The following is a 13,121-nucleotide window of genomic DNA, read 5'->3' as shown; positions in this document are numbered from 1 at the left end:
CCCAGGCTCAATCCAACTGGGACACCTTAATTACCCATTAAACAACCAGGCACCATAATTTGGTAATATGGTTACCACCCAGAGAAGTACGGTAAATAGTTTCCCGGTGTACACGAAACCACTGGCTTGTCACTCAGTGTAGAGTTACCCGTAGACATTGGGAAGAGGAAAGAATGGTGGAAAGACAAGAGGAAGGAAGGAAAGAGGAAAGGGCAGTCACCTGACTAGCAGCCCTACTTCGAGTGAGTGGATGGTTAGTGCCCCCACCTGCCGAGGCGGCAAGTGGAGAGTGAGATCCATCTGTATAGACCTAGAAATAGCCAAGACAGGATGCAAGAAGGGTGATGGAACTAGTGAAGAATGAAGATAGTCAAAGACGGTTAGATAACTATTCCCGGGGTGTCATACAACTGCATAAGTCAAGGGATGGAAAGGAGAGAAGCATGTCCTGGAAATGGATTAATTGACATACCACGTGGGAATGGTGCCAGTGAGATTCTGTAGGTGTAACTACCAGGGAGATTTAAAACGGGATGTAGACGGGAACCAGAGAGAAATCACTGCACAGCATCTGGCAGTCAAGGTGCTGTTTTTGAAAGGCAGCAGACAACTACCAGCACACAGCAGTGCAGAACGCATTACCCAGGTGGCAATATGGAAAGCTGCGAGTTGCCCGAGTGTAACCCATGACCACTAGTCATTACTGGTCTTGTCAGTTATTTACTATACCCTTACCCAAACAACCTTAAAATTCAAAATCTTCAATGTAAAGTTTCATCAGGCTAGGATCCTAGTAATGAAGAAACACTGGATAAAGGATGCAGAACTGTTGTGTTCCTTTAGTCGGTCACTAAGCTATAAAAACTAATACGATCTGGTTCGTTGAAGTGCTGTAATATGGCTGAACTGTTCTAGTATTTACTCTGTCACTGATGTGAAATAGCTTGAAAAGTACGAAAATGTGGGCCTGAGTTATGGTGAAAAACTGACATGGGGGGGGGGAAACCAAAAATTCCTTCCAGGTAGGGCAGAGAGAAGACATGTGAAGCTGCCAGAAATAACCAAACATGACATGCTCTACATGAAACTACTTCACACCTCACTGACTTGCGATACACTCCTAGCAAGAAGGATTGTCATACTGCCTGCTGATCCCAAATAACATCTGATCAGGGCCAAGACTAGGGAAACCTAAATCATGAGTTCATAAAGTGTCTTGTCCCACCTGGCACTCCCTGTCCCGGACGGCAGATCCTAATCTAGTCACAATCATGAGGCATCCCTCAAACTAGATAACCCTGTAAGCATACAAAATCAAAGGCTACCGACAGATGTGACTTGTACACTGACCCACAAGGGAAGCTGCAGAGTCTGAAGAGGCAGACAGTACATGTCACACACCCATTCCCCAAGAAACACACGTGAGGAAACGGCCCACACAAAGGAAGGGGAGGGAGGGAGGGAGGAAAGAGCAAGAAAAAAAGGTGGAAAGGGGAATGGCTTATGGAGAGGGCATGCAAAAGTATGTAAAACCCATTCAAGGCAAAGACATTGCCAGAGTGAGGAAACATTACCTAATCATGGCACCAAGCAAGGGTCCAACACTATACCACGTCCATTTACTTATAGTAGTTGACCTTTGGTTGCTAAATGAAAATACAAAGCTCTTACAGTGAAAAGTGAAATGGCATGCAGGTAAACTTAATATCTGATACCCTACAAATTTACAATTGCATGTTTACTGTACCACACGAGAACTACCTGCACCCCCAAAAGACAGTCACCCTGGCTACAGAAAGGTCAAGGGCACTAATACACCAGGTAATCACGCTACTAAAGAAGAAATTATGCCAACATGAACGCAAGAAGATAACTATGGTGGGCAGAAGTGTTTTGGACAGAATTAGTAAACATGAGACCCACACATTTCTACTAGTTACCCTAGAGGAGATTCAAGACTTTAGTACCTAATCAGTTTTTCACTGAAGATTCGTGTCAAATGAATTACATCACTTAAGTCCTTTACCATTTTTATAAACACTGTACCTGTAAAGTTAAGTTTCTTTGCCTTTTCCCTATGAGGGATATCCACAACTAAACTCCTGAAAACAGCTACGGTAATAATGATTAATGAATATTTCTGCTACAGGGGTCAAGATTAGATCACCAAAAAAAATTTCATATGGCCAGGTTTGATTCAGCAGTCATGGACTAATTTTTCCCTCTGCAGGTAAATGAGCAATCACTGTTGGACCACGTTAAAGGAGCTACTGCGCAACAGCATTGCTGTGAACAGTGTCCACAGACGTGCCATCACCACTCCCCTGTATTATCAATACAATACTTCCCTCTAACTTTACTTTTTATTTTTCCTGTATTTTGATACCATTACAAAACTTTCAGCTTAGTCCTCCGACTAGTTAGGATTGCTCCAAGGTCAATAAAATCAACTGGTTGTGGTACCTCAGGCTGTCTGATCGAGCAGACCCATCAACCACAGGATCATCTCCCCCGGCAGGGCTATCCCGTGCAGTGAATTGATGCTTCCATGCGTCTGACAGCGCCTCACCACTGCAAGGTGCTGGGATTAGTTTTTTTTTTTTTTTTTTTTCCCCTCAATCTTACCCTTGATGTTCACACTCGACACCTGCAAATAGCCAATTAAGTCACTACATTTTATTGCGGAACTTGCATCCGGGGAGGGGGGAGTCGACAGGGTCTGACTACTCCCCCACCTCCCTAAGGTTCACTATCTTGTTTAATAATAGTGCAGAAAGTCACTCCGTTGTTTAGAAGTTTTTTGCTGCTCATCGTCGTTTAGGCATATGCACACCCAGACCCCCATAACAAGCATGCAACAGACCTTTAATCAGCCGGCTGTTATGCAAGTCGGCAGACCCCCCCACCCTCACCCTTTCGAAAAGTCTGGCTGCGGGCCTAAATTCTGTAAAAATTTGTTTTAACGTGAGATTCCTAGATAATTTCATCTTAATTTAAGGTAACCAAAGGCTCCCTCCTGCCTCACAGGATATTGAATTCCATAAAATCAACACTTTATATAGACAGTTCAATAAAATTATGATGGACGCCAAGAGGCGCATTGCCACCGCAAACTTTTTTTTTTTTTCACATCGGCCAGTTTACCATTTACCTCTAGGTACACAATTCATCATGGTTTATACATTAATATATGTCAATTCTTTAGGTAGGCAATTCTTGTGGTAGGTATAAGAGCGCCCATTATCCACCTACTTAGTGTGGCGGTACTGTTTTAGAATAGCTCTACACTGAGTGGCTGGCCAAATGATTTCCTGCAAACCAGGAATTCACTGACAACGTTGGGTGGTAACCTTATAACCAACCAACATGTGTCCCCTGCGTGACAAGTGGGTTGGCAGAGGGTTAGTGCCCCTCCCCGGAAAACTAAAAATATGAACAAGAAGCCTTGGACCAGAACTGACCAACAGGTGACGACTAAGGACCGAACAAAGGGCATGGTACGGATTGCGACATGGAATGTAAGGGGTGCAAAGGGTGAGGTGGAGATTGTCCAGGTACTTGAGGGTGCAAAAGTGGATTGTGTGAAATAACAGACTGAATGGAATGGTGAGACAGAGAATGGGAGTACGGATGGGGTATAATATAAGCGAGAGTGGGTGAGAAATGAGAGGCTGAAAGGAGTGTGTAATGCTGTGTGCAAGAGATGGAAGGGAATGTGCAGGTAGATGAGTAGGGAATGGCTGGCAGAAGGAGGGATGTGAGGAGAGAGGAAGAAATCAGTAGGATGGATGTTGTGAAGCAATGAGTAAAGTCGAAATGGGGAAAGCCCCAGGAATTGATGGAGTGTGGTGAAATGCTGAAAAATGGGGGAGAGATAACATTGGAATGGATGAGGAAGATATGCAGCTTGGAGTGGGAGGAAGGTAAAGTCCCGGAGGAATGGACGTCAGGTATAATTATTCCCCCGTGCAAGGGAAAGGGGAAAAAAGAAATGTGTGGTAAACATAGGGATATTTATCTTTAGTGTAAAAACAAAAGTATATGGTAGAATACTTATTGACAGTTACGGAAATAACAGGAATTTGTTGGAGATGAACATGGAGGTTTTAGGAGGGGAAGAGGTTGTGTAGATCAGATATTCTTAAGTCTTTAGTGGAAAAGTTTCAAGGGAAAGAACTTGTATGTGGCCTTCATGGATTTGGGGAAGCATATGACAGGGTGGATAGACATGGAATGTGGAAAGTATTAAGAATATATGTAGTAAATGGGCAGTTGCTGAATGCCTTGAGTATATATGAAGGTGCTAAGGCTGCAGTACGTGTGGGTAGTGAACCGAGTGAATTTTCCTATTTGAAGATTGGATTGAAACGGATGTGTCATGTCTCCATGGTTGTTCAGTCCGTATATGGTTGGGGTTATAAAAGATACAAAGTAGGGCGGTGGATGTTGGAGCGGCCCCAGTGAGAGGGCAGTGCTCCCTGTAGGCTACCGTTTGCAGATGATACTGCGTTAAGTGAAGACGAAGCGGAGCTGTGGGGCTTGGTGAATGAGTTTGGGAAAGTAAGAAACGGAATGTAAAGAAAAGTAAACTCATGGTCGTGGAGAAATAAACTATGTGCAGTGATGTTGAATGAGGAAATGGAAAATGTGCATTTATTTACCTGGACAGTGTGACAAGGATGGAAGTTCTGTGGGTGAAGTGCTTGAGAAGGTACAAAAAGGAAGAAAGGTTGCTGGTTCTTTGAAAGCAGTGCTGAGAATCAGGAAGTGAACCTGGGGAAAAAAAAAAAAAAAGTCGCTGCATGACGGTATCGTGACACCAACTCTAACGTATGAAGTGAAGCTTGGACCTTGTTGTAGGGACAAGTCAAGAGTGTCAACAGTGGAAAGTGACAGAAGTGTAAATGAGTTATCTGAGAGGAGAATGTGGAATCGCATGGGGAGAGAGCCTGACAAATGAAGTGAAGAAGCGCTGTGGTATGGATATGGATGTGACAGAGCCTTAGTAGATATACACTAGGTGGTTTGGCCATATAAAGTGCAAGGCCTAAAGACGGTATAGCGAGAGACTGGCGAGGAGAGTACGAGTGAGGGAGAGGGAGGAAAAGGATGAGTTGGAGGGATGGAGTGGAGAGGTATATGAGAGAGGAGGGTGAGCTAGGAGCAGGGCAGTGAAATGCCGGGGAACAGGGCGACATGGAGGAATTGTTCGTGGTCCGTATGGCGTCTGGCAATAGCATTCTTTTCCAAACGGGCGAGGCGATTCCACTAACAAACTCACGTTGTCAAGGTATGTAAATTTGGCACATGCAACACATTTAACTGTTGAATTGTGAGCAAAAAATGATTAGAAAATTACAAATTATTACCTAATTTTTGGGTACCGTATACTTGGAGCAGCCAGGATGGCCACAACAATGTTTACCGACTATCTCTGACTGGCCAAGGTCTAGTCTGTTGACCATCAGTCCGTCTAGACGCGTCAGTATATCCCGTGTCAAGGCAATAGGAAACAATGATTTAACCAAACCTAATCCAACCTGACCTAACTTACGTTTGACAGCCAGCTTTCAAATGAAAAAATATGTGCATTCAGAACGTAAAATATGGCTAATGCTGGTAGGCGTCGGCAGAACATTATTGCATTCTAAATCCTCTTTTATAGCTTTCAAAAGTTTATAAAAATCCCCAGCAGTTGTGGTAATCCAGGAAAAACAAGTAATCTGTGAAAGACTCGCTTGAAAATATGGAAAATCTGCGCCCATTTTGAAAAGAATCAATAAAACACTAAACACAAATACCTGCCAAGGAAAGACCGAAGAAACTCTGTCGGTTCCAATAGCACTGAAATAACCTGCCCGGTTTCTGGACGTGAACTAAACCTTGAGTCGCATCTCCTCACACCGTCAACACCTACGACTCGCCACCTCAGCGCCATCTGAACAGTATTTTAATTTGCATTTGAGACTTCATACCATTGCTTCGAACCACACCAGTGTCAGAAATCACAAACTTACAATTCCCTATAGTAACATGTTTTCACATGAAGCTAGGGTAGAAACAGCAAGTGCCGAGTCTCCTGTTTCTAGTGTTTTCTACAAAAATAAATATAAGCTACGTACGACAGAAAATCGGTCGTAAATGTGTACGAGAATCTCGCCTACATTTTCTATGGTTTCTAAATTATGAACTACAGTTTAACATCATTTATGAGTATTATGTGAAAACTTAACCAATGGATGGTTATACTGTCACTGATACTTATTTTTACTGTAGAACTTAACATTCAACGGATGTAAGAGGTCATTAGATTACAAACAACTTGATTATAACCTAACATGAATGATCAGTCACAAATTAAAGACTACCGACCCGAAACTGCCCATGGAACCAAAGCTTTAGAACCAATCCTGGTAAATCAGAACATTTACTGCCCGTTTTCACGCTTACAATAATATCCCCTCCTTGTACCCACTATTTTTTTTTTTTAACTGTACTGTGTTTAGCCATATTGCCACTAGATCACAAATTTTAGTACGTAAATACATCTCATCACCTACTGTAATAATATTACATTAGGTGTTGAGATGTATATATTATGTGATTGGTTGATAAATGAATTGTCGCTGTAATTGTAGTATAGTTTGTTAATTTGAGCTATTGAATATTTTTGTTAATATTCATCTCTACGTATGGATTTTTACTTCAAAGTACTGTACTACAGTACACGCCGAGATAACAGTCGAACTGTAATGTTGACTGTTAAAATCCGCCAGACAGTTAGTATCCGCCAGACGTTGGGTTGCAGTTTCTTTTCCTTTTTTTATCTTATTAATTGTCGACTGTGCTGCATTTGGTGCAGTAACACTCATGGACATTCTGTGCGTTTTTTCCTTCTGCTTGTGAATCAGCAAGCAGGAAATTAAGGCGAGGAGAGCAAACTGGCCTACAAGTGAGCCTCATCGGTTTTGCCAGGTAAGTTTATTTATTTTACATTTATTTGCCCCATTTATGAAGAGTTGTTATACCATACTATAAATTGCAAGAAGCAGTGTAAGGATGGAGGATATTTTCATAAATGAAATATAAATAAGGTAGGTTATGTGTTGAACCTTGGGTTTAGCCCCTTTCACACTTTCTTTACTAGCAATAAAATGAGTTTGGTTGGTGAGAGAAGACCTTTGACAGCATTTAGTCTAAGATAGGCTACTGTATAATACAGGAGTTGAGCGTTTATCTTGGGTGTATGTATAGGGGTAAGACTTAGTTGTGAACAAATGATTCTTGTAAGGTTAATGATTGATAGTAGGTCCGTATAATTATGCAGCATAGAAAATGTATCTAACTGATAACACCTTCTTTTGTTGACTACATTGTTATAAGACAGGAATTCTGGTGCACCTATCCACTGCTGTGTCAGGTCTCCATTCAAAAGGAAAAGCAATCTTAAACACCTTTGCTGATTTAATTTTGAGTAGCTCCTTAGTAAGGGAAAAACTTTGTGAAGTTTTACTTGATAAATTTTTCATTAAATGTAATAACTCCCAAAATGCCACAATGTTGCCAACTCAGTATTAACTCAATCAAAGCTGTCACATTTCTGCAGAAACAATATCCAAATAAAGAAAATATTAAAAAAAAAAAAAAATTGAGAGTAGTGCATGCACTGCAGTACGATGTTTAGAATAATGTGCAACACCAAATACAACACTTGTAAATATCTGTGATGGATATTATAGGTTAGGTTAAGGAACATTATGATGATGTACGGTACTTAATAACCAAAAAACTGTATTGGAGCTACACCATTTTTGATGAGTGTATGTGATTTCTGTTGTACAGCATCAAACATGATACATGCAACCATTTGTAATACTTATATACTGCAGATTAGGTTAAAAAATACAGTATTTTGTATATAAAACCCACATACTGAAGCAGACCGACAGTGGTGTGGGTTCATGCTCTTTAGACTACGTTATGAAACATTGAGTATCGGTGATGATGTATTTTTTTTTATTTTTTCTTAAGTTGTATGACGGATGTTTTGTACTACAGTATGATGAAATTACCATATGTATTTACCAAACCAGTCCTCACGTTTGTAAAGGACTGTGATGTTTTCATACCACAGGTCAAGAAACATGGAAATACAATAACTAGATGATTAACGTACTATACGGTACTGCATAGGGTAGTACAGTATATGTACTGTGATTGGATTACCTGTATATCTACTGTACTTTACAGTACCGTATACTGTATGTGTCGTGCTGAATTTGTTAAAATGACATTTTAAGGAACATCAGCAATTATATTGCTAATTTTGCTAACTTACTGAAAGACTTGCCGACTCAGCGAAATATTTGCATATTTTTTTTTTTTTTTTTTTAATCGGCGATTTCTGATCACTTGGATAAAAAAAAACTAATTGTTGAAGAAATATAAAAATATTAAAAAACTATTATAACTTTTCATAAATAAATTAATACAAGAATTATTTGAACCCCCCAAAATACAACCTAGAGGATATTTTATGCATTGTCAAACTCGTACAGTTTTCTTATTTTTTCTTAAAAATAAGTCTTATTATCTATACTAAACGTAGTGTTTGTATCGTCAAGCATACCATCATATAGGGGCTTAGCTGCATATTTTTTTTAATCAATAAATTCCCCAAATCTATTTTTCTCTAACAGGTATGCATAATTATTAAAAAACAATTAAGAATTTATTTACATATTCTGGCACACCTAAGTCCCTTAATGTACCACTGCAATTTTTTACAAATTCCAGTGACTATATATATATATATATATATATATATATATATATATATATATATATATATATATATATATATATATATATATATTAGAAAAAAGTTTATTATTTGCATTTTCAAAAAAAGTATCAATGTGTAATATTTTTTTTTGGGAGAAAAGTACTAATCTTAGTTGGCGGTTTCAGTAGCATCCATCCATCCATCATCTAATCCTGTGTTGCCCCATGAAGACCGTAGGTGCCTGGGGCTAGGCATAGTTGGTCCGGACATTTAAGATGAAAGTGACAAGCCTCACTCATCCCCGAGTGCCATTATGTGAGCAATAAACTCCAACCACCCCTTGGATAAAAACCTGCACAAGCTTAATCCGATTGGAATATCTTATTACCTACTAAACCACAGGTGCCATAATTTGGTTATATGGTTACCACCCAGCGTAGTAAATTGCTTCCTGTTTACAGGAAACCATTTGGCTTGTCACTCGGTGCACAACATTGTGTGAGTGGATGATGGGCGCCTCCACCTACCACATTTTCAGTACCGTACTATTTTCCATTAACCAAAAGTATCCTCCCTGAAAAAAGGCAGAATAAAAGAGAGAAGTGGAGGAGCGATTGGGTAAATTCGATTTGGAGCAGATAGGGGACGTGGAAGATGTGTACAAGATATTCACAGAAGTAATCTGTGCAGCTTGTGAAGTGGTGGGTGGGATGAAGAGAAGACGAAAGGGTGTGCAAGGCACAGCATGGTGGAATTAATGTTTTCCTGGTTGGTGGCAATAAAATTCTTTTTATTACGGTAATTTCAGTTACGTGAGGCAGGCCATGTGAAGGTGATAAATAAAAGATGAACACACACACACACACACACACACACACACACACACACACACACACAATCAGGTGTCGTGTCGCCTATGAGAGTTAAGCATACACACACCGTCATAATTAAGAAGCCTAAATACAGGCTGTTTATTACGAATGATAACTGTATAGATAGGTTTATAGGTAGAGAGAGAACCTGTAGTTAGAAGGATGGGTAGATAGATAGATAGATAGAGCAACAGAGTAAGAACGATGGTAACCATTTCAAGTTTATTTGTGTTACCTTGAGTCGATTTAATCCAGTCAAGAAAATCCTAGTGGTGCAGAAATAATCATCTAACCTCTCCTGTTCGGAAAATATCCCATAACGCCTTCAGTACGAGGATAACGTTTTCTTCTCTGTCTGTCTATTTATCTGTCTATTATCTACCAGTCTGTCTGTCTGTCTCTGGGTTTTTTTGTGCTGCAGGAAGAACCCAGTGTCAGTAAATAGATCTTTGTTTTTTTTTTAATAGTTTTAGGCCTCTCCTCTCTCCTATTTCTTCTCTATAATATCCCTTCACTCTCCTCTTCCTTCCCCCCCTCTCCTCCTCTCTCCCCTTCTCTCCTCCATAATTCCCCCTTTTCCTTCTCTCTCCTGCCCTTACCTCTCCCCTCCACTCTATCATAATTCCCCTCTTCGTCCTCTCTCCTTCCCTCCCACTCTCCTCTTTTCCATATTTTCCCTCCACTCTCCTCTTCCATACGCCCTCCTCCTTTCTTCTCTTGCCCCACCCCACCTCACCTCTCTGTCCCCCCACCCCCCTTTCCTCTCTCCCTATCCCCTCCTCTCCTCTCTCCCCACCTTTCCTCTCGTCCCCCACCTACCCCTACCACACACACACACACACACACAGCAGTTGTCACCAGAGACACAAGGCGCTAAGCAGCAGCAAAAGCGGAGGCCAGCAGGTCCACCTCCCCACCACTCTAACGCTCACTGGCCTCAGACTGAAATTTCTAACATCAAACACAACCTCTTGCTGACACCGTTAATTTATGTGATTACAAGAAAAAAAGTTACAGCAGACTACATCGTCATGTAAGAATTCCTTTTACGAGCCAGTTTCCTTGTCCACTAACACTGATGACATTATATTAGTACATTAATGCTACCACCGACCAATTTCACTATGCTTGGGAGAGAATTTCGAAGGTTAAATTAGGTACACGTACGTCCTCCACTGCCTCCTGCAGCGCTGGACATATCCCCCAATAATAAAAGAATCACTGTACTGTTCCTTCTACCCCGTTTGTTTAGTTAATGAAGATCATATATAGTGTCGGCTAATATCCCCGCCAACGAACCTGGAGAATGCTATGTAATCTTTCGTGTCTGTCCGTCTTTGTTTACGTACAAGATATCTCAAGAAGTTATCCGATTTCAGTGACATCTGGTGGATAGGTAGGTAGTGAGCCGGCCAAGGAAGATTGTAATAGATTTTGAGGCAGATCCGGATTCGATGCAGGAATAAATTTTGCAAGTCACTGACGTCAGCAGAGGTATACGATCTCTGGGATTCAGTAACAGGGCAGAATAAGACCGTAGAATGAACTGATTGACTTTGTGAGACCGTAGAAGTATTCTTCTAGTAGGAAACAGGAATTACAGCAGTAACTTAAATTTTATTGACGTTGACGTAGGCATGCGCTCTCTAAATTCTGTATAATTAATCGTAAATTCACCTCTGGTCCTCTGGATCCTCGAGCGATCAGGTAGGTACAGCGTACACCTGACGATTCTTTTTACTGCAGGACGCACCAAGAGCACAGAAGAAGAGCATTAGAGTGCAGCAAGGAAAGACAAGCAAAATTAACAGGGCTGTGAAGTTGAGAAGGTGATAGAGATGGTGGTGGAGGGGCGTGGTGGTCGTGTGACCAGTGACACCATAGGCCCGAGGACAAAGTGTGTTGCCGTGTGTCCCTAGTACTGTCATTTACACCACCAGGGCACAAAACATAAGAGGGGCCGATGCCTTAGAGATCCAATTTCCAGAATGGGCGATGTCATAAAGGAACTAAATGAATTTCGTTCCAAGCATTCGGTGTGGTCGTTCCCCGCCTCTGAGGTGAGTGACTTTGAGGTGTTTGTTTATGAATGAGAAAAAAAAAAAAAGAAGAAGGAGAGAGAGAGAGAGAGAGAGAGAGAGAGAGAGGTGATCATCCCCAGCATCCGGGGTGAGTCACCTAGCGATGTTTGTTCACGAATTATAGATTGAAAGACAGATTGACAAAATATGTGTTCGTACGTACGTACCGTATGTTTGTTGGGGGATGATGTGAGGGGAAGAATCTCTCACGGCATCTATCTTCGTTTTGTGTCACTGGTGGTGGTGTTCATGAACTTAAAGGAGGACTTACCTGAAGAAGTTGAGAGGTGCGTAGTTAGGGGCGCCGATCTCTTGATGGGGAGGGAGGAGCGCGGATCTCCTGAAGTTCAGTGAGGAATACAAAGGAAAGCAAACAGCAATAGACCTTATGGTCCCTTTGAGGCTGCTTGTTACAGAGTAGAGTATGATCATGAGATCTAATTCTACATGCTGAAGGATAATGATAGTAAAGCAAGAAGGCTCCCCGCGCCTCCAAACCCTCCCGTAAAACTGACAGGAAAAAGTGAGAAGGGCCACCATACGGCATGGAAATTTCATAGGAAAGACTGAAAAGGAAAAGTTACAGTCTCTCATACTTTAGCTATAAGCTACCAGTTTGAATAACCTGAAAGAGAAAGTAATAAAGTAAAATGAATACGGTAGCCAAACAACTAAGGCGTGACTTTATGTACGAGTACCTTGAGTTAACGGCGCGTCTGTAGACACAATATGGAAAATGCAACAGTGATCGTTAGTGATCCACAGCCCATCACAGGCCGAAAGAAGAGTAGTGACTGTTAGCTCAGGGCTATCTGTGCAGATCCTAGTCTGTGCTTGTATTACTTTATATGCATTTAGTATATTGATAAATATATAATGACGTGATGTGACACTATGTATAGTCAGCCAAAAAGGTCGTATCTTCGTTTCGAACCCCGTAAATATTCGAATAGATAAGTCGAAGCAGCAGGGATAGCTTCACAAGTCTGGCAACAGTGTCAGACCAGACTGTTGGGGGGGGGGGGAAGTGAGTGGTTTGGGGGTGGAGGTGGGGAAAAGGAGGATGTGTGTGCTGGCATGTTTTATATACCATGCATTACCGTTGGGTGGAAACTGTTAGGAATGACATACTGGGTAATAGTGTTATAGTCAATTTTTATCACTAATATGTCGCTAAATGTCTACATATGCATCATCATGAGTTTACATGTAATCAAAATGCACTGCAGTTTCATGTACACACAACAAAAAAACTATCGTTACACCTTCTGCGCGATATAAAATGACACACGAATGAAGGTTTTTGATAACAGCCTCCTCCATTGGTGTCCCTGCGTGTGTTTGTTGCATATTTATTATAAGCTATATCCATTGCTTCTCCCA

This window comes from Coenobita brevimanus, chromosome 84, assembly GCF_032717465.1.
Source record: "Coenobita brevimanus isolate Jiangsu-jjx chromosome 84, ASM3271746v2, whole genome shotgun sequence".
Taxonomy (NCBI): domain Eukaryota; kingdom Metazoa; phylum Arthropoda; class Malacostraca; order Decapoda; family Coenobitidae; genus Coenobita; species Coenobita brevimanus.
The sequence above is the reverse complement of the archived record's forward strand: the minus strand, read 5'-3'. Positions refer to the sequence as shown.